Source organism: Mauremys mutica, chromosome 18 (assembly GCF_020497125.1).
Source record: "Mauremys mutica isolate MM-2020 ecotype Southern chromosome 18, ASM2049712v1, whole genome shotgun sequence".
Taxonomy (NCBI): Eukaryota; Metazoa; Chordata; order Testudines; family Geoemydidae; genus Mauremys; species Mauremys mutica.
In genome coordinates, this window is record NC_059089.1 from 15505423 (window position 1) to 15528027 (window position 22605).

Consider the following 22605-nt stretch of genomic DNA (forward strand, 5'->3'; position numbering starts at 1 on the left):
TCACCACACTCCAGTGAGCTAAGGCAGTATTATTATTATTTACAGATGGGGAACTGGGGAGAGAGAAAGGTGAAGGGCCAGATTTTCAAAAAAGCTCAACACATCAAGTGCCGAGCACTTTTGGAGTGCTGATTGCAAGTGGTACAACAACAGCTGTGGATACTGCCCAGGTTTCAAAATCTATAAAAGAGGCACCAATCTCTTCTGAAAACGTGCCTCTGACTGTGGATGCTGAGCATCTGAAAATTTGGCCCTAAACTGACTTGCCCAGGATCAAACAGGAAATCTGTGGCAGAGCTAAAACCTGAACCCAGGCCTGCCAAGTCTGAATCTAGTGCCTTAACCAGAAGAAAATCCTTCCTCTCATCACCTAAAACAGAATAAACCAATTTCATCCTTTCTGTCGGCAGGCAGAACTCCACTAGAGTCACTGCAGGGCTATCATCTGATCCGAAGAGCCATGCAGGCAAGCATCCCCCTCCAACTGACTTTCATGGAAGTTCTTCATTTGGAAGGTTTACCAAATCCAGCCCTCAAAAGGGCAGAGGAAAAAGATCAAACCACAAGTTCTCAACCTACATAAACTGAAGTGTTTAGACTAAAATGAGAATTTCTCCCCAGCAAACTAGAAACTGACACTATTAGTTTTAGCTTCCCTTCTTTACTGGAAAATACTGGGTGCTTAATAATTCAAAGTATTTATCTACCAAGACTGAATTATGAATAAGGTTCATGTCTGACATGGAAAACTGGCTTCGAGGAAGTTAAGCAACACTGATGATTATTTACCGAGAGCAGCCAGGGTGCATGATGCCGTACCAATGGAGGCAGTTGCCATAGCCACTAACCGAAAGAATTTACAATCAAGAACCCACTTTACCCCCAGGAGTCACCCCACTGAAGCCTACCAGAGTTTTGCCTACTGGAGCACTGAACAGGGGCTAAAATTAATAAAATACAGTATTTCAATATTTGTACTTCACAATTATAATGTACACTTACGTCCTAACCCAGCAGTCCATTCCTATAGAGCAAAGCACTTAATCATATGCCTAATTTTATGCACTTGTTTAAGTTTCACTGAAGTCAAGAAGACTTGAACACGTTTAGCTTTAGGCCCATGCTTGAGTGTTGGTCTGAACAGGGACGGATTTCAGAATGTATTTAAATGTTTTGTTGAACGGGAACCTTACCGAGGATCTCAAAGTGCCTTTAGAAATACCAGCATCCCAGGGAGAAAGTAAATTTATCCATTTGTCAGATTAATTTACTCATTTCACGTTGGCTATTCTTTGTATATTTGCTTGTGGAATTTGGGGTGGGGGAAGAGATTATAGCTCAACTTCCCAATTGGTTATATACATTTAAAACATTCTTTTTAAGATTATGCCCAATTAGTTCTGGAATGAAACAATGAAAAATCATGAAAGGAAGGCTGGAAGCCTTCTTCTCATAAAGGGTTGAATGGGGAAATACTGGGAACTTTCTAAGAATCAAATATCCAGACAGTTATACTGTCAAACTATAGGGTTCAGTAAAATGTCATGCAGCTCAATATTTAGAGCGATACCAGGTTTTTTGTTTTTACAGTAAATCAATCCATCAGATGCAGAGATCAGTTTTGCACCAGATTAAGAGAAGAAAATTTTTATCTCATTCATGCCAACATAAATCTGGAGTAACTCCTCTAACGTCAATAGTTATTCTGCATTTATCCTTGTGTAAGTGAGATTGTGTAAGCCTGTATTTTCTTGGATCAGAACTGATTACTGAAATGAAAATCTGGAGATCTGTATTTATCCAGGTAAAACATCCACTTCCAATTACAAGCACCAATTCCCATCTCAGTCATACCAGTGTGGCTTCATTGATTTTAGCACTTTGACTTCTACCAATGAGCGCAGGTCATGGGCAGCCACTGGAATAAGCGCTCCCTTTTCAGTTTTTAAATCAAACTATTAAACACATTCATTACTTGTTGTATGCAATGTAATGAGTCATAACAGATTTGATAAAAAAGATGTTATATCTAATTGAACAGTGTTCTTAGATGCTAGGAGTGCCATTAAAGTGGAGAATAGAGACAATTCTTACATATTGCTCCATATTCAGAAGATCTTATTGCTGCAGTTGCAGCATAACATCATAAACCATTGCTCGCTCTTAGCCTACAAGACTAGAGTCAACGTAACACTGCAGAAGCGTCTACAGTAGCTTTCCGCGGCTAGTTGATATTCTAACATTTCTACAGGGAAAGCCATGGCTATTACAGGCCAACTTCTCTTCTCACTGCAACTCAACCCACATCACTATAGTTTCTCCAGAGTAAAAAGGAGAATTTGGACTGTATCCTCTAAAAAGAGACTGGAGTGAGGGGGGGCGGGGGGTTTGCAGAGCTCATATAATCTATCTAGCAAAAAGGTGTGGAAAAGCAACACTGGCCCAAATTGCTAGCCAAATCCAGCCTAATTCATTCAAATGAGCAGTGAAGTGGTTTAAAATTTTATAGTTTCATGAGAGGAAGGCAAGTCTAATGGTTAGGGGGCTAGTCTGGACTCGGGAAACTCAGGTGCAGTTTCTAGCTCTGTTACAACAACTTCCTGCCTGATCAAGGCACGTAGGGCTAATAGCACTGTGCTACCAGCCTTAGCTGAGGCCAGAGAAACTAACAGGGGAGTTGTGAAGGTAAATATATTAAGATTGTGCAGTGCTCAGATACTATAGTAACGGGGGAGGTCATGTAGGTACATTAGATAGATGAAATCTCAAGTACTGCAGCTGGAGGAAACCAAATACAAGCCATGCTTTTAAAATGAATTAAAAGGAAAGGATGTATTTTTAACGGTAGATGCTTCAATCCTTGAGCATTTCTTTAGCTCTCTTTGGCATTTCTATAACTGCATATATTCTAGACATCTTAGGGTCTGATTCTTATTTATATTAAGACCCTAGCACATAGTGTAAAGCATCGAGTGGTCTTGTCTACATGGGAAAACTTCCCAGCAGAGCTATAGTGGGATAGCTATTCCACTTTTGGTATAAATCCTATTTTATTCCAGAATAAAAGTGGTTTTTATTCTGTAATATTTACTCTGCTTTGGAGTGATCAGAATCACTTTCATTCTGGAATAATGTGTCCACATTGGACACCAGTATAACTAGCAGAAGAGTGATTCCAGTATAGCTATGCTGGGAAATCTCCCCATGTAGAGAAGCCCTTAGTGTTAAAGAATTGGGCCAATTAAAATGTTTTACAAACATTAACGCCAGCCTAGTGGGGTAGGTAAGTTATTTTAACCTATTTTACAGATGGTGAAACTGAAGCACAGAGGAAGTTCACAGAGCATGTCAATTAGTAACCTACCTGGCAAGCCAGAGGTCCCAGTTCTGCCAGTTTAGAGACCCTTCCCTCACCTGCTTTCTGAATCATTAGATAATATTTCCTCCCCACTTTGTAAGAACTAGGTGGTATTTTTCTCTGCAGTGAGGCCCATTTCATGTGTACATGTCCGCTACCGTCTCCTTGTGCTTCTGTATGCTATAAAATCTCTTGTGCATTGGGCATGCCGGTGCTTAGAAATTTTGCACGCTATGTGTAGTGTTCATTTTAAAAGTCTGCTGGCATTTTACTTTTGCCGATTGCATTTTCATACCAATGTTTTCATGAACGTCTGCAGCCATATAAATATTCAGTCAGTTCTATTTAAAATGTCCATACTTTTAAACCACCCAGGGTGTGACAAAACTAACTGAATGCTTCAAGTTTATATATAAACAATATGAGACAAGGATTAAATGGAATGCCGGCAAACAACTCCAAAATAGCAGCAGGCAACCCCCAGACTCCCAGCCTACTGAAAAGTTCAAACTGGGAGTACATTTGTAAGCAATCGTCTGATACCCCTCAGGAAATATAATCATCATGTCAGCAACATTCTTTTGATACAAGATCAAGCCACCTTTTAAGGAGCAGGCCTAAAAATTTATTAGCATACTTCAATTTTAGTATCTATGTACCACATCCTAAACAGAGAGGGGAATAAAAAAGAAATTACATGAATAAAATCATTGAAGTCTCTACGTACTTTGCTTAAAGCAAAATAATTAAAATCACAAACTTTCCTTGGTGCTTTGGGGAATTGTAGCTAATGAAAGAATGTGTTAATTCACACAGCGGCTTTAAATTAGCTGCAAAAAGCTGGAGTAAGAATGATCCCCCAATCATTTGCACTTGGGCTATAAATTCTGTGCATGGATAAATAGGGAGAAAATTTGAGACTTATATGGGCAAAAGGAGAATGGAGCTTGAATTAGGTTCTGGGGCTGTTATTCAAAACAGTCTTCTGTTTTCCCCATCTTCTGCAGATTAAATGAAGATGTGGATGTATAACATGAAGGGATGTTACCAATATACATCTCCTTGCCTAGACTAGGATTTGGAAGGTGTTAAAGGAACACTGCCATGTCCACACTAAGTTGTTAACGAGTTAGCTAACACCTTCTAAAACCTAGTCTAGACAAAGCCCAACAGGATCTCGGTCCAACACTGAGCCAGGGCAAGGGTCTGGTGTTTGTGTAGGCATGTCCCATTCATGAGATTTTTAGGCCCAAATGGTAGCAATCTCATAGGGTCAGCTGATTTCCAGGTCCCTTTAGAGCCCCAAAGCTGTACCCCAAACCTTAAAAAAAAAAGTTTGAAAGGTTAGTGACTGAGGGGCTGGATTTCTCAGGGTTTAAGAACTGGCTGCAGAAATCTATCCCTGAAGTCAATGGAGTTACACCAAGTATGAACGTATCCTTAGTTTTCTGGTTCAAATCCAGCCCACATCAACAGTCGCCGAAAGGAGAAACCATCCGATGGCTGTTCGGTGAAATGAGTTTGATCTTAGTCTAGCTCCCCGTGGAGAGATGTCCACATCACAGAAACTACCACAAGTAGCTCTAGTCAGGATACTCACCGGCAGCCCCAGCAGAGGGCTAAGGAATGAACTGGCAGTAGGCATAGCCTCCCTCCTAGCTCTCAGCGTGGTCCCTGTAGGTTAGAGTTTGAGCATATTGGTAGGACAATGTAGGGAAGCTTGTATCCCTGCTGCTTACGCTATACCAGTTCTATAGTCAAATAGAGGACTTGGATCTCCAAGGCAGCCAATCTAGCACCTTTCACATCAGGATTTCAAATAGGCTGGCGCTAAATTCACCATGCGAAGATTAACAGCAACAATGTCAACATTAAAGGAAGCCAACTTCTCTCCTGGGCCAAGGCAGATTTTACCAATTCCTTGGTTCACATGGCAGCCTCAGGCCTTGTTCTAACTAATCTGGAAAAGTGCAGCTGGAGAGAATTCCTATGGCCATCAGGTCTCACACAAAAGCTATGCTCCATTTGATTCCCAGAGAAGAGGAAAGAAAGCTGAGCACTAGCTTCGCATATCACCTTGAACAGACAATGCAGACCAGGCACTCAGTTATCTTCCAGACTTCCACTCATCAGCCATCTTCTCCGTGCTGACCTTGAAAGAGCAAATGCAATTTAAAAAATAAGCCTCTTCAAAAGCCTGCCCTGTAAGCAGAAGCCACCAACAAGGGGCTTATGTGCTCCTAAACCAAGAGACCTTAGTCTTTTAATAGCCTGATAAACACCAAACCCACAAGACAGCTGAATGTACTAGGCCTAATTCGCCTCTCATTTATTCCATTGATTTCAGTGGAGTTACACTCACGGGTGAGAAAAGAATCAGGATGTCTGGTTCTTGAACCTGCCTTATCAGAAAGGTTAGCAGAGAAAAATTCCTTAAGAAAGGAACCTTTTTCTCCTTCCTAATTTCCTTGTCTGGGGACACTTCGAGACTGAGAGGAGAAAAAAATTTTATATGGTTAAATTTCCATCTCAAGTGGAACCTCAACAGTAATGCAGAAGCTGAATCACTAAGAAAAAGTTGACTATGGAAAGCTACAAGTTCAAATTGCCTTCATTAAGAGAACAGACCTGATTTTCTTCTCACCAACAGCTGTGTAAATCAGGAGTGATTCCACTGCAGTTAATGGTCACGCTAGTGAACACCAGAAAAAGAATTAGTTTCATCATAGGATGAAGAATAACCTTACAAGGAAAATACATAGGACCACACTATCTCTGGCCCACTAAAGTCAGTGGAGTTACACCAGAGGCACATTTGACCCACAGACCATGAAAGGACACATTTCACAATTCTAAGGAAAAGGATGGAGAGCAGCAGACTAAAGACAACAGACTTTAAAAAAAAAAAAAAAGCAGACTTAGCACACTCAGAACTGGTAGGTTAGGTGGCGTGGGGAGAAAATCTAAGCGATAAAGGAGTTCAGGAGAGCAGGCAGTTTCTCAGAGAGACAATATTTAAGGCATCAGGAGCTTTTTAATGACCTGAAAATCAAAAAGGAATCCTACAAAAAGTGGAAACACGGATAAGTTGCTAAGGAAGAGAGCAAAAGAACAGCACAAGCATGTAGGGACAAAAATCAGAACGGTTAAGGCACAAAATGAGTTATAGGGACATACAAAGCAATAAGAGAGGCTCTATAAATACCTTAGTGGCAAGAAAAAGAGAAAGGAAAGTGCAGGTCCACTACTTAGCAGGGAAAGGAGAGCTAATAATTGATGGTATCAAGAAGGCTGAAGTGTTTAATGCATATTTTGCTTCAGTCTTCGCTAAAAAGATTAATGGTGACTAGATGCTTAATACAATATTAACAAGGGGGAAGGAAAACAAACAAGAATAGGGATAGAACAGGTTAAAGACTATTTAGATAAAATAGATGTATTCAAGTCAGCAGGGCCTGGTTAAATTCACCCTAGGCTACTTAATGAACTAGCTGAAGCAAATCTCAGGACCACTAGCAATCATCTTCGAGAACTCACGGAATACACGTGAGGTCATCTGGGAGTAGGGCAAACAGAGTATCTATGTTTAAAAAAAAAAAAAAAAAGAGGAGGTGGGAGACAAAGCACCTGGGGAATCACTGACTCATCAGCTTAACTTCAATACCTGGAAAAATACTAAAACAACTTATTACACAATCCGTTTGTAAGCACCTACCAGATAACAAAGTGACAAACTTACTATAGCCAACATGGATTTGTCAAGAATATATCATCGCAGACCAACCTAATTTCTTTCTTTGACAGGGTCACTGGCCTAGTGAATGGGGGATGGCAGGGGGAAGCAGTGGATGTGATTTATCTTGATTTTAATAAGGCTTTTGACACAGTCCCACATGACAGTCTCATAAACAAACTAGAGAAATGTAGTCTAGATGAAATTACTGTAAATTGGGTGCGCAGCTGGTTCAAAGAGTAGTTATCAATGGTTCGCTCTCAAACTGGGAGGATGTATTTAGTGGGGTCCTGCAGGGGGTCCGGCACTGTTCGTTATCCGAGTCATGAAAGAAAATATCGGAGTGGAGAGTATGCTTATAAATCTGTGGTTGACATCAATGGAAGGGGCTACCAGCGCCTTGGTAAACAAGATTAGAATTCAAAAGGACCTTGACAAATTGGAGAATTTGTCTGAAATCAACAAGATGAACAATTCAATAAAGACAAGTGCAAAGTTGTTCACTTTGGGGGGGAGAATCAAATGCACAAATACAAGAGGGGAATGACTAGTGAGGCAGTAGTACTGCAGAAAAAAAATCTGCAGGTTATAGTGGATCACAGATTGATTATTAATCAACAATGTGATGCAGTTGCAAAAAAAGGCTAATACTCTGGGATGTATTAACAGGAGTATTGGAGACGTGGGAGGTAACTCTCCCATTCCAGTCAGCACTGGTGAGGCCTCAGCAGGAGTAGCGTGTCCACATTTGGACACCACACTTGAAGAACGATGATGAGGTTGGTATAACGTATGTTGCCGAGGGATGTGAATAAGCCACACCCCTGAGCAACGTAAATTACACTGACCTAAGCGCCGGGGTGAAGAGCGCTATGTCAGCAGGACAGCTTCTCCCACCACCAGAGCTACTGTCGTATGTTGGGGGTGGATTAAGTCAATGGGAGAACTCTCTCCCGTCGGCTTAAAGCGTCTGCACTAGCAGCGCTACAGCTGTAATCTCTCTAGTATAGTCATAGCCCCACATAAGCCTGCCTTTGTGAAAGGTGGTCCCTTATACCAAGAGTTACAGAAATATTCAGGCTACTCCCAGTCCCAAAGGACCAGCCTCTTACCCCAGGTCAGTCACACTTTAGATCTAACACCAAAAACAATGCTTGTAGCCAATCCTACAATAAACTATATACAGATTTATTAATAGGAAAAGGAAACGAGAGAACTATTTACAGGGTTGAAGCCAGTAAACAGATACACACAAAAGTTACAATCTTAAATTCAAAAGGTAACAGACATTTCTACAATAAGCAAACTCTATATGTCCTTTAGGGCTAACCCAGGCTAAACAGTTGGGTACCTCTTGCTTATGCCTAAAAAACCTTGCTCTCCAGAGTCCAAGCAGCATGGAGATACTGTTCCCTCTTGTTAGGAATTTTTATTCCTTTTCACCCTGGTTCTTCGAGCTGCAAACTCAGCTGATGGGAGGAATTCATTTTCATGACTCATCTTAATGGCGGGGGGGGGAAGCAATTGAAGTCTTTTGTCCTCTTTAATGTTCCACAATAATTCATCTGGTGTTGATGGGCCTTCCTTTTTGGCCAGGATGTAACACCTTCTGTTGGAGATCAGCACTTTACACTACTTAATGTCTCTCTCCTATTTGGTGATTTACACAGTCACTGAGGCTTATAATACAAATGTTTAAATAGTACCTTACATGTGGGATACAGATGTTAAAAGTGAGATTACATGCATGCAGCAACTTACAAGCATTCAGTAAAGTCTAAACACTAAGAACATTCTTATAATTCTAATACCTGTTTTAACAACACTAAAACACAGGTGAGCCAGACTGATTCCAGCCATGGGTGTATCTACACTTTAAACGCTACAATGGCACAACTATGCCACTGCGGCTGTAGTGTTTCAGACCTAGTCTATGCTACATGGTCTACACTACGCTGCCCTGCGATGACCTAGCTGTGGAAGTGCCTTCACTTAAACTTGACTCCCACCATCAGTGCCTCTTTATGCCGATATAGTAACACCGCTTCCCCAAGAGGGATAGAGTCACAGTTGATGTCATTAGGTCAACACAGTGTCAGTGTAGACACTGCGTTGCTTACGTTGACCATTACTGACTTTCAGCAGCCATCCCACAATGCCCCACACTGACAATACAATTGATACAAGCACTGTTATTACCTGAGCCCCGGCACTTCTTTCTTGAAGAGTTAAACACTGGTGTAGACAAGGCCAAATGATTACCTGGCCAAAAGTTAATGTCAAAGTGTGTTACTTGCTAGCCCTTATTTACCTATTTTAAAAGGTGTGTCATTCAAATCAGGGACAAGAAAAAATTACCATGCGATTTAGGTGACTAATCACACACCTCAGATGGCCAACGGAATTCACTAACAACCTACAGGCTGAATTTTGCTAGTGGAAACTATCTAATGAATATTTACAGATAAATACATTTGTAGACGCAGGATTGGTTCACAAACAGGGGGGAGGGGAGGAGAGGGCTAAATTTGTAACATATGAATTCAACCAGCTCTAGGGAGGACAGATGGGCTTGCTGTTAAGGCAATAGACTGGGAATCAGTGGGATCAATTCCTGACACTGCCACAGATCACAGTGTGACCCTGGGAAAGTCACTTAAAAAGCCCTGTGCCTCATTTACCCATCTATAATATAGGGGGATGATACTTTCTTAGCTCATGGGGGTGTTGTGAAGATAAATCTACATGGGAGGTGCTTGGCTATAAAAGTGGTAAGGGCCACATCAGAACCTAAGTAGGTGGAAAGTTTATGGGATGATTCCTATGCAATGGAGGTGTGTTAGAGAGAACAAATGCTGCACACTCTGGCTTTGTTCTCAGCTCCCTTGTATTGTTTCAGGTTCCTGCTCACCATCCCCCTTGCTAGGATGTTCTTATCAGATCAGGTGACAAGTCTGTTGGAACCTCTATCAGCTACTTCAATTGGCTTATCCGGAATCCTTCCCCCCACAACCCACCCACACACCTTAGTGCTAGATGAAGAGGCAGTGATGTCACATAGCTGGATGAAAAGCTCTTTCATTCCTGCTGGCTGCCAGTATAAGTGTTCACCCTTCTGTTTGTGGGCTGCCAACTTCATTGCTCCTCAACAGCTTTGGCTGAGATAATTAAGAATTCTTTTTATCAATGTAATTCACTTCAGCATAACTGGCTCACCCAGATTTGAAGAACAAAGGCTTTGTCTACCCTGGGATTTCTGCCATTTTGCACAGCTGTACCAATTCAACCCACTAACAGAGACATGGTTTTCACCAGTTCAATGCAATTTACAGCCATGCGATTGAATAGTTTGAAACCAGGATAAACTGCACCAGTGCACAGAGCAGCACATCAACATAAACTGTATCTATCCCAGGGTTTTGCAACGGCTGGCAAGCTACCCTGTGGAAATCCCGCTGCACTGGTCTAAACCACATCTGCACAAGAGGATTGTCTTGATGCAGCTATACAAGGGCTGAAATCTCAATGTAGGCCAAAATCTGGTAGCCTCTCTTCTCCTGGTTTTACATGGAATTTCTAATCTCAGGGCTTGGCTACACTTACAAATTTGCAGCGCTGCAGCAGGGTGTGAAAACACACCCTCTGCAGCGATGCAAATTGCGGCGCTACAAAGCGCCAGTGTAGTCAAAGCCCCAGCGCTGGGAGCCGCGCTCCCAGCGCTGTCCGTTATTCCCCACAGGAATAACAGCTTTCTCCCAGCGCTGGCGCTTTGACTACACTTAGCGCTTCAAAGCGCTGCCGCGGCAGCGCTTTGAAGTGTAAGTGTAGCCAAAGCCTCAGAGAATGACAGGATAACAGACATGCAACATAAATACTGCACATGTGCAAGAAGAAAGGCATGGAATATAGAACGTCACCAGATGAATCATTCACCCCTTTTTTACACAACACCACACCTGATCCCAGAAAGTGTTTTTCCTCCTTGAACTTGGAGAAGTTGTGCCACCAAGACAAAATGTTTGCAAAAGATGCATTAAAAATGGACAAAATACATTAAATTGCTTTGGAGGTCAGGAGGGGAACAGATCTTAACTGAACAGACTTTTGTAACTAAGTGTAGGAGCTCACATGAAATTTTTGGCAAGGAAGATGCTGTATTGATGTCACCAGCACCAAAAGGGCAGTAACAAGATGTAGTATTTGTTTTTGGTTTTTTAAATACACCTCTACCCCGACACAACGCTGTCCTTGGGAGCCAAAAAATCTTACCGCGTTATAGGTGAAACCACGTTATATCCAACTTGCTTTGATCCGCCAGAGTGTGCCGCCCCGCCCCTGCGGAGCATTACTTGACCATGTTATATCCGAATTCATGTTATATCGGGTCGCATTATATCGGGGTAGAGGTGTACATTATCAATGCAATTAAATCAGTTTTAAACCCATGTAATTGGCTAACACTGCAGGAGCATCATTAAATTAGTTATGTTTGTACATTTAAGGCACACTTTACATCAAAACAGATTATTGCCCTGACTTTTAGTTGTGCACATCCCAAATTTATACATCAGTGTGCTCAACAATACAGTACCTAGAGACCAGATCAGGTAAAAACTGGTCCTATTCTGAAGCAGATGGCAAAACTCCCACTCACTTTACTGGGATCAGGATTTAACGCAGTGACTTCAAGATGTGCTGATATGCCATTGCTTCTCTGCATCCATGGAAACTAAGCAACCAAGGTGATTTGTGTTTCTCTCTCTTGCTTAAAATTAAGCTGTGCATTTATCCAGGAAAGCCACTGCACAGCTGGCAACCTCTTGAGCGCCACCATCTTTGGTGGTATGATAAGATCACCAGTGGAGGATACAGACTGAACATCCAGCCAGACCCTCTTACAGATCTAGCTAGTGATTGATCTGGATGGTGTTCAATCTGCAAAGAGACTACGTCCCCTGGGATTTGTCTGCATGATGATCTTGCTTAAAATTATACAATAAAAACTTCTTTGCCATTAACTTCAGTGGGTTCAGGCTAGGGCCACTATAGCAGTTAAGGAAATCAATCCTCTGTCCGAAAGGATTTGCTCTCTATCCTCCATTTTATGAAATTAATATTGGGTAGGGGAAAATCTTCTACTTGCATAATGCCAAAAACACATGGAAAACCTTGTGCAAAGAGATGGACACCTACAGTTCTTACTAAACGTGCAGCAGCAATCCCGCTTCCTGATTGTTGTGATAAGGAGCTGGGATCTTTGCACGAATACAGAAATCACAGTATGGTTTTCATAGCACCTCCCACTTCAGGATTTCAAAGGGTACCAGTGAATTCACTATCCCCGGATCCTGGTGAGGTGAGTAAGCATTACCTCAGCTTTACAGTTGGCAAAACTGAGGCACCAATAGGTTACGGTGCACCCTTTCAAGACTGGTGTCTCATTTTGTTTTCTAGAGCCTCACCGCCCCTCCAATGATTTCAGCTGGAGCTGCAAGTGCTCAGCACTACAGGGGGGGAATCAGTCCCAGGTGGCTCTGGTTAAGCACTCAAAACTCAGAGACCTTTTTTAAAAATTTGAACCCAAATGATGTCCTAAAGGCCACATACAGCTTGCCTATGGCAGAGGGGGGAATCAAACCCATGGTTTTGGCTCCCAGCGTTTTACCCATTAGGCCATGTTTCCTCCCTGACACGAAACGAGCTGGCTACAAATGAGGTACTTTGCCTGGCTAGAGAAGAAACACTCAGCCTCGCTACAGACAATGTACGCTGACTGCACATTTGTCTCATATAATTAAACTTACTTTAAAAAAGACTTTGCTGGAAGGAAGAGAATGTATCTTTCCAAACTCTTTCCTCCAGAGACATCTGTGATCACAGTAGAGCATGTTATACAGAGTCTTTAGCATTTAGCGCCTAAGTTCATGGAGCCAAATTTAGCCCTCATGTAAGTGGGTGTAACTCCCATCAATTCCATTGAATGTTACACCCACATATGCCAGGATTAATTTGGCCCTGGATGTAAAACCATCAAACAGCTTGGCACAGTGATAAAGACAAACATACAATGATTTCATATCTAGAAAAGGGTGAGCGTGCTCCAGAGCTGGTTTGTGCTGAAGGGTGGAGTCAAAAGCACTTGGCCTTTGCTTATCTCTGCTCCCGCTGAAGTCAGTGGCAGTTTTACCACCCACTTCACAGGGGGCAGCGTTAGGCTAAGTCTGAGCAATTTTAAAAATCCTGCCACAATGCAGAATTTCTTCTTGCAACAAAATTAATGTTTTTAGAAACACACCAGAGCTAGGCCTAAGTTCAAAAGCCTGGTTCAAACTGGATCTGAGCTTTCCGGCTTGGGTCCCACCTCACCTTCACACTGAAAACACATTTGCATGATTCCGACTTCAGCACACCACAAGGATCCAAGGGAAGAGCTCTCTAACAATGCCCCTCTAAAGAGCATCCTGCAGCAACAACGCAACTTGATCTCCATGAAGTTCTGTTTACATCTTATTTAGTCTGTGTGGCTGCAGTTCAAGGTTCTGACACTGACCTACACAATCCTCTATGGCTGGATCCTAGAGAGACCCTAGAATCTATATGCAGAGTACTTGTCCTGAGATTTTTAAGAGACTGCCTCAGTTGTGTGAGTACTTCTGAGGTCAGCTATGAACTACCCCACGTCCTCTCTTCATAGGAATGCCCAAGGACTAGCATCATCCTGGCTGCTCTGCACCACAATCACTGAAAAGTGACTGACCAAGGGCCAGTTTCTGCCCTCTGTTATACCCACGTGTGACAGAGAACTGCACCCATACGCATTAGTCAGCATTGTTTAACCTGCCTGCCTATGTTATTTCCCACTTGATACAAGGCTCATTTCTGAGACGCAAGCCCCAGAGATTTGCCCCAAAGCCTCAGCCAGGGTTGGTGAAAGTAGTTAAGGTGGACAACGACTAATGACTCTGCATGCAGATTATCGCACAGTTTACGTACTTTCAAGAGACAACTACTGAAATGTTTATGCATGCTTGGGAGCAGGAATAGTGTTTAGCATAAGCTGACAGCCACAGCTGAAGGTTGCCATGTATTAGTATTCTATGTGGCTTTGCACAGAATGAATAGTCCACCTTAAAGGTGACCTGCAAAAGAATTTAAGAGTTGAGCTTGTGTCTCTGATTTTTTATGATGTATAAAGAAGGTCTGACAAGTTTGGGGCACTGATGTTCTGCTTGCTTTATTTAAAAAAAAACAACACCTTAGAAACATTAGGAATTAAAATTCTGGTCTTTCATGGTTTTGCTGGTGACCTCTGGGAGGTCTGTGGGGTATTTATTGTAAGCATTAATACCATATTGAAGGATCAAGTGTGTGGATTCTTTCATGAAAGCTTCCTCCAAAGTGTTCACTAGTCACTGAAAGCGTTCCTAAAAAGAGACTTAAAACGGTCATCTCATCTCACTTGCTCAACTTTCACTCTTGGGTCTTGTGAGGTCATCATTTCACTATTCTCCACTTGCCGGCATGTTTTCCAACCTAGCTACTTTTGTCTAATTTAACAAAAATTAGAATTAAAAAAAACAAAAACCCACACTCCTTTTCAGGACTTTTGCCCATCATAAAAAAAAAAAAGGCAAAAGAAGAGTTCCCCTCCCACACTCCTTACAAGTCACCTTTAATGCCAGGTCTGGAAAAGAAAAGGGGGAGTGGGGAAGGCAAGCTTTCACCAACCCAGAGCTGGAGGGTTTAGGCTCCAAGCTCAAAAAAGTTATTTTATCCTGTTGCTCAATAAGTGGAGTTGCTCTAGCAGAACTTCCATTGGAGGTGGGGTGGGAGAGATGTAAGAATAGCAAGACACAGTAGTTATGAGGACTGGATTCACGCAGGTTTTGCCATTTTGGTTTAGTTTCCGGGGTATGATGGCATAATGTCATAGGCTAATTTGGATTTAACACTTGCCAGGCCAAGAGAAAAGTTATAAAACTAGAGAGCATGGAGAAACCCTTCCTTGCGACTTGTGACAGACTGGGACACCTTTTAAGCTGAGGGAGAGACTGTTTCTTGCTATGTTTCTTTAGGCTTTATTTTCATATTTTGTAACACTAGCTTTGTGCCCACCTAGCCATCCATTTCACAGTATGCAATTTAGGGTGAACTTGCCATATGTCCAGGTTGTCCCAGACTTTGCCTCTTTCATTTGAAAAATCCACTTGGACAGAGGGTGGAGAAGGATCAAAAAAAAAAAAAAAAGAGGCAATGTCCGGGTTTTCGCAGAGCAAATGTTGCAGCTCAGAAAAAGCCCCAATTGGTCTGCTTCCCAAATGAGTCCCTCATCTGCATCCGATTGGGTGGGATCTGGCAGCTATGAAGGACAACCCAGGCCCTCCCGTGGGAGGGGGAAAGCCCCGTGGGTTGGCGCTGACTGACAGCTGTTGCTGCGTCCTGGGTCTGCACCAGCAACTCTGCCACTGTGACAAGGAGTGACACTGCCCCTCACCTCAAGAGCGAGGCACCAGGTACCCTCTCCAGCATCCCCCAGTTGTACAGCCCCTCCAGCAGGGTCCTCTTTTTGGGAACCTGAAACATGGTAACTCTCACCCAACCAGATGCAATTATTATCAGCTCTCTTATTTTGTGACTTAAAACTTTTTTTACTGAGAACATCTTCCTTTATCCAGGACCAACGGAACTGGGCTGTGGATGCTGTTAGATGACACCTATTGGTAGGTTCTTCAGAACTCAGTTTCTCTCTGAAGAAGGGGGCTGGCGTCGGCCATTGCAGGCCCTTGGAACACCATATGAGTGTACTAGGTGAGGCTACACCATATGATCCCATTGAAATCACTGCATGGGTATAACAGAAGGCAAAGTTTAGCCACAAGTGTTTTAGGTGGAGTCTAAGGCCATGTCTACACTACCACTTATGTCAGCAAAACTTCTGTCACTTAAGGGTGTGGAAAAAACTACCACCACACCCCTGAGCGAAATAAGTTTTGCCTGTATAAGTATTTGTGCACACAGTGCTGTGTCAGCGGGAGAGCTTCTCCCACTGACACAGCTACTGCTGGTCGTTGAGGTGTCAATGGGAGAGCTCTCTGCCGTCAGCAAAGAGCAGCTACACGAGCGTTCACTAGTGCGGACACGGCCTAACTGCTATTTCACCCAGAGAGCACTTCCTCGGATTTGTATTCTAATGTTCTTCTTATGCCTCCCTACAGCCCATTTACCTTTGTTTTTTAAAGACTGGAGTCATACAGTAGTTTAATGCTTCAATCAGTATTGCATTGTGGCTCCTAATTTCTTTCCTTAGTGTATTGCAATTGATGCTGCAATGATGTTCAATTACAGTTCAGTTGCTTCCCCATCATGAATTACTTATACATTTATGTACACCAGAGGTCAGCAACCTCTGGCACACGTCTCGCCAGGGTAAGCACCCTGGCGGGCTGGGCCAGTTTGTTTACCTGCCGCGTCGGCAGGTTCGGCCGATCGCAGCTCCCACCGGCTGCGGTTTGCTGTCCCAGGCCAATGGGGGCGGCGGGGAGCCACCCCCAGCACATCCCTTGCTTGCGCCACTTCCTGCCGCCCCCATTGGCCTGGGATGGCGAACCGCAGCCAGTGGGAGCTGCGATCAGCTGAACCTGCTGATGCGACAGGTAAACAAACTGGCCCAGCCCGCCAGGGTGCTTACCCTGGTGAGCCGCATGCCAGAGGTTGCCAACCCCGATGTACACCAACAGTTCGCATCCAGAAGGAAAATTTCCGTTAAACAGCAAGTTCAGCATCCATAAGCAAACATTGCAACTTGGATAAATTCAGGACAAAGTCCCTGAAACCTTCTCAATGAATACCAAGCTATCAGGTGTTATGATTTCTCCATACGCACAGCAGTTTAAAAGCGCACACAAACACACCACTCCCTCCCCAAGGCAAACAAGACTGCAGATCTCCATGAGTAGGTAGAATGTGCATATCACTTTTAACAAGCTGCATCAGTTCCATCTCACAAAATAGTCAATGCTCCTGCAAATGGGCAAGTTCCTTAAAAGTTTAAAAGTGCAGGACAGAGAAAACAATTCATAAATGTTATACGCCACACTAGACATCTTTACTGCACTCATCACCATGGAATCGAGCATCTACATTATAGCAGGAAGATTCCTAGAGGCTGGAGCCCTCTCTAAAATGCACATGCGGTCTCATTGCAAGGTTAGAAACGAAAGCGGATGGAGCACAGGGCTGGGGGCTAGGGCTTCTTGCAGCCCTGATCTGGTCCACGGGGTTTACTAGTTAATGTTCGAAAAGCACTCCGTGTGTGTTACTATTATGTGCTCAGTGCTAAGTACCAAAGTCATCTGTGCTACTGGATCAACAAGACATTCAAGTCTGCCGGATTATTCTCTCTTTACTTGTTGTGTCACTGTGTTAGAAATGCAGGGACGAACCTGTCTGGCTGGTTTCACAAAATAGTTCACTCAGCAGAGAAAAGAAGAGTTCAAGGATCATCCACCCCGAAGTCCCATCCTTCAGAGCCCAGTAAGAAATACAAGCAGGTATTGAATGGAGGGCAATTTTAAATGGGCATTGTCAGTGGCCTGAAATGAAATCTACCAGCTTCGTTTGGGTGTGCAGATGTGCATATAAGACATGTTCATTGCACCATCCATTCTGCCTGTTGGCTCTATTCTTCTCAACTGGCAGGGTAATGAAACTTCAACCAATCCTGCACTTGAGCCCTTTTTATTTTTAAAGTGCGAGTGTGAGAGAGAAAATGAAGGGGAATGCCAGAATTTAAGAGATTCCTTCCTCCTAAGTTACTAGGCTTCAAATTGCTGTTTATCTGTTTTAAATAGGGAAATGCATGTAATCAGCAGCTGTTGGTAACAGGGACCATTCCAATTACTTTGTTGTCACTAAGATAGGCCAAATTCTCCTTTCAATTATGCTGGTTCAATGCATTAAAGTCAATGGACCAAATTCAGCCCATGTGTCAGTAGCTCATGTGCCACTCCAGTGTAACAGAATGGACCAAGGACTCTAACATTTTCTATCTCCCTGTGTTTTACTGGATCTTAGTGGGTCAAACTGAAGAGTGGATGCCTTGCATCACTCTTAGATTAAAGCACCATATGCCCAAATCAGCATACTTCCATTGCAGTAAACATGCTAAATGCCCATCTGGTGCAAGTCAGTGTTGCTCCTTTGAAGCCAGTGGACCATATCCTCAACTGAGGTAAATCAGCATAGCTCCCCTGAAGCTCTTTAGATCTCCTTTGCAAAGATGTAGGTGATGCCACCAAGGGCAGGGCACTGGAGAATCAGGCACAAAGGACACCAAGACCAAAAAAAGCCAAAATACAGAGATTTCTCCATGATAAAAACTCAGCCAAACTTTCTAGATGAGAGAGCAGAAAGGAAAATACACACACACACACACACACACACACACACACAGAATCTCAGTGCCATGGTAAGAAGTAGAGCATCATAAACATGAATGAGTTAAACTTCACAAAAAAACACACCTGTGACATTGCAGGAGGGGGAGTATTGTCTTCATTTTACAGATGAGGAAATCAAGGCACAAAGCTCTTCAGTCTGAAAACCAGACTCCCAAAATTCTAACTGCAGTCTATGGGAGCTGCAGTTACTCAACACCTCTGGAAAATCAGGTCCTAACATGACATGCCCAACATCACACCAAGTCAGTGAGAGAGCAGCAGGCTTTTAAAGGCAAGGACCAGCTTCTGTCTTGTATGTGTATATAGTACCTAACACAGGGTTTTCAAACTGGGGGTCGGGAGGTTATTACATGGGGGGGGGAGGGCGCGAGCTGTCAGCCTCCACCCAAAACCCCACTTTGCCTCCAGTGCCTCCAGCATTTATAATGTTGTTAAATATATTAAAAAGTGTTTTTAATGTATAAGGGGGAGTCGCACTCATAGCTATGTGAAAGGGGTCACCAGTACAGAAGTTTGAGAACCACTGACCTAACACAAAGGAGCCCTGGTCTTTGATTGAGGTCTCCAGACCCTACCGCAATAACCAATAATAAAGTGCTGGGAACAGAGCCCCCTTTCTGTGACACCTAGGCCTGTCTTCTCACATCAAGATCATTCCTCCTCTCTAATGGGGCCTGAAACGTGGTTTGTTATATAGGGAAGCCAGCACTGTAGACTCATTTATCAGTGCACCCCTTAGAAGTATTTTGGTCATCAATGTATTTTAATTTTAAAGGGGTTAGGCTTGCACGAGAGCGTGTCCCGAAAAGAAACCAATGAGAGATGGAACAAAAGAGACGATCCCAATGTGGTGCTCCAGTAGGAATTAATGTCAAAGGCGACACGCTATTAACAACGAATAGTAAACTTCCGGGAGTAAAATGCTCACAGTAAAATAGTTAAGCCAAGGCAAATGTTTGTCATTCATTATCTGGAGCCAGTCTTGGATTTCTCAACAGCAGCCGCGAGCCAAGGAAGGCACGTTAATAATAATATGTACTTTGTAGAGAGCTTATGCCCTGTGTGTCCAGCTTGTCCTTGAAGGGAGAAGCTCTACCAGCAGGTACAACGTTTGCTTGTTTTTCTTTCATAACAGGTATTCGGTGAACTCTCTCTCACAGCATAACTCACTGAAGAATTTAGCTCCTCCCCCAGCTTGACATTGTGTAGTTCACGGTTAGGTGTGTGTCATACAGCTCCCTCTGCACCTGATCCATAGAGAATGAACCTACTACAAGCTCCTATCTCTAGAGGCTCACATCCTGGGCTCTAGAAGCCTGGGGTTTAATATCCAGGGAGGGCAAAGAGGAGAGTCATTATAACCCACTAGCATTCAGTGTTGGGGATATGGTCGGAAGTCTTTATTGCAGCACATGGGAAGCTCTCCTGTTTTTTGTTCTGTTCTTGTGCAGCACCTTGCACAACAGGGTCCTGTACCTTAACTAGGGTTTTTAGGCACCAGGGTAATAAAAATAAGTCATAATAAGTATCTGAATAACTGAGGACAAAAAGACAAACAGGAAGAGGATGTCTACACAGAGGGAAGACAGCCAACCCTATGCAGGATTCCCTACGGAGGCAAATCAGCCACTGGACCAAATTCTGCTTCCAGATCTTGTCCACCCTAGGGATTCACTCAAATTACAGCACCAGTGCACTCCCAGAACAGGCAGGCAAAGTCACTATTTGCACTGGAAGATGTTCCCCCGGCCTGAAAACAGGGTAAGCTCCAATTGTGCAAACAAGCCCCTTTGCAGGTCTGAACTGGTGGCTGTATTTGGGTCAAATCCCCAAGGCAGAGGAGGCAAGTTCCACTGATATAACCTCAGTTGCCTTCAGAGGGAGCTTTGCCCAAATAACAGGACTTGAAGAGAAGAAAAGCCCACAAAAAAGGAAAAAGGCAGATTGAGAATATAACAAAGGACAGAGAATGAAGTGGCTGCTATAAATAGAAGAGGAGGCTCTAGGAAAAGAGAAAGAACAATATCCAGCCCCGACAAGAGCCAGCAGGTCTGCACTCTGATTTGCTTTGGGAACTTTGTTTAGCGAAACTTTTTGGATACAGATTAACTTTCTGTTCTTGATATCGTAGAGTCAGATTAATTCAAAATAATTTAAAAAAACCCACCAGTTTTCCTAGACTGTTGGTTGTAGAGCTTCAGGGGGAAGAGGGGTATGGAAATGAAACCATCTTATACAATCTGTCTTGTGTTATCCAATTCAATTTGCTTGGTTTGCTAAAGCAGTAAAACAAGATCATACATTTAATAGCCAAGCAAAGGTGTGGAGGAAAACTGGCATTGATTTAGTCAATTACTCATGCAAGCTATTCCTATTTTGGAAGGATGCCTCCTAGTTTTCAGTCTACCCAGAAAGTCTCTCCTGTTTCCATGTCACCTATTCTGACGCAGACATAAAAGACTCTACCCTATTTTTCTCCTCTATATATGGCCGCCTTTATGGTGTTTACATGTTACTAGGTCTGTATGTTGGGCAAAACAAACCAGTAAAGCTACCTTTTGTTTGTTTATGGTAAGAAAGGTAATAAATATTGCTGACTGGAAAGGGGAATGGCTGATATTTCAACATTTGTTTTCATCCCAAATCAGAGCACAAAAATAAGTCAAATACTGAAACTTTTTGTGAAACAAGAAGTTTGAAAAAATTTTGTTTCAGAAACAATTTAGATTTTTCCAATGGAAAATCTTTTCCCCACAGAAAATTCTGACTTTTCACAAATCCCCATTTTCCAATGGGAAAAATGCTTAGTTTCATTCAGCCAGCCACAATAATACTTTGCACTCCTAAAGCACCTTTCACGCAAGGATTTCAAAGAGCATGATTTCTTATTGGAATTACAGGAGCCCCCAGTGGCTCCAACCAAGATGAGGGTCTCTCTGTATTAGGCGCTGTACATGTACAGAGCACAAGGCCATCCCTGCTCAGCACCCCTTACAATCTGGACAAAGGATGGGAGAAAGGCAGTATTGTCATCCCCATTGTACAGCTGGGAAAAGAGACGCAGAGTGACAACCCAAAGCCATACTGGGAGTCTGTGGCAGAGTTGGGAATTGAATCCTGGTGTTCTGAACCCCAGCCCAGTGCCTTAACGGCGAGACCATCCCTCCTTCCTCCCTGTTGGTTCAAACGTGACTTGACCATGCCTTACAGTTCCCCACTACAGCACAAGTGTTGGGGGCAAATCCATGCATCAGTGTGACCTCTGTTGCAGTTCTCCTGACGGTGCAGAATCTGCATGGTGGGATCTCCAAGTGAGGATGGCAGGGGGAAAGGCGGGAGGAACCACAAAACACCTGTCCCCTCACAGAAGAGAATTCCCCATGGGATCCAACAGGCTGGCACTGGGACGTGGGCTAGCAGGTGAATCTGACCCATTATACCCAGTGTACCTATGGGTATGGAGCTCAGCAACTTACACCAAGGCTCCCATAACATCAATTATGGAACGGGGGCTGCCCCAGAGCCCGGAAGTCCCAATTCACAGCCTCCCCAGTGTGCCGTCTCCCTCTTTACTTGTGCCACCACTACCCCAGAGGACGCTAGTCGTGCTGCATCTCAGATTGCAGAGAAAAAGCCAGTTCCTTCAGGAAGCCACATCAGAACATTGCAGGGTGAGCAAAGCTGGCACATTTCACTTCAGGTGAAACTACATAAAGGAAATGCCTTCTCACCCTATTTTCTCTGCAAGTGAACTGAAGGACGTCTGCTTACTGCTTCCAGGAACTGGGAAACCTACACCCTTCCACGCTAGAAGGGAATGGGGTCTACTGGGCTCCTTCACAGGATCTAGGACTGTCTCGCCATTCAGGAACTCTGCCTCTAAACAACAGAGTTACTGTGAAAAGACCTAGTAAATCCCAGTCTACTTTGAATCAACAGTTCTGAAAGGGATTCCCCAACCCTTGGGTTGAGAATCAAACGAAGGTGGGGGCGGGGCATGTTGCACACTGCATTATAATAAAGGTCACAGGGAATGATTAAAATAATCTCTTAGG

The 22605-nt window shown here is 43.3% G+C and overlaps 1 protein-coding gene across 1 annotated transcript in view; it reads right to left on the bottom strand.

Annotated features, from left to right (window-relative positions):
- The window catches only part of MEGF9 (multiple EGF like domains 9), a 73740-nt gene that overhangs the window by 37379 nt on the left and 13756 nt on the right, over positions 1 to 22605 (bottom strand). The window lies entirely within an intron of this gene.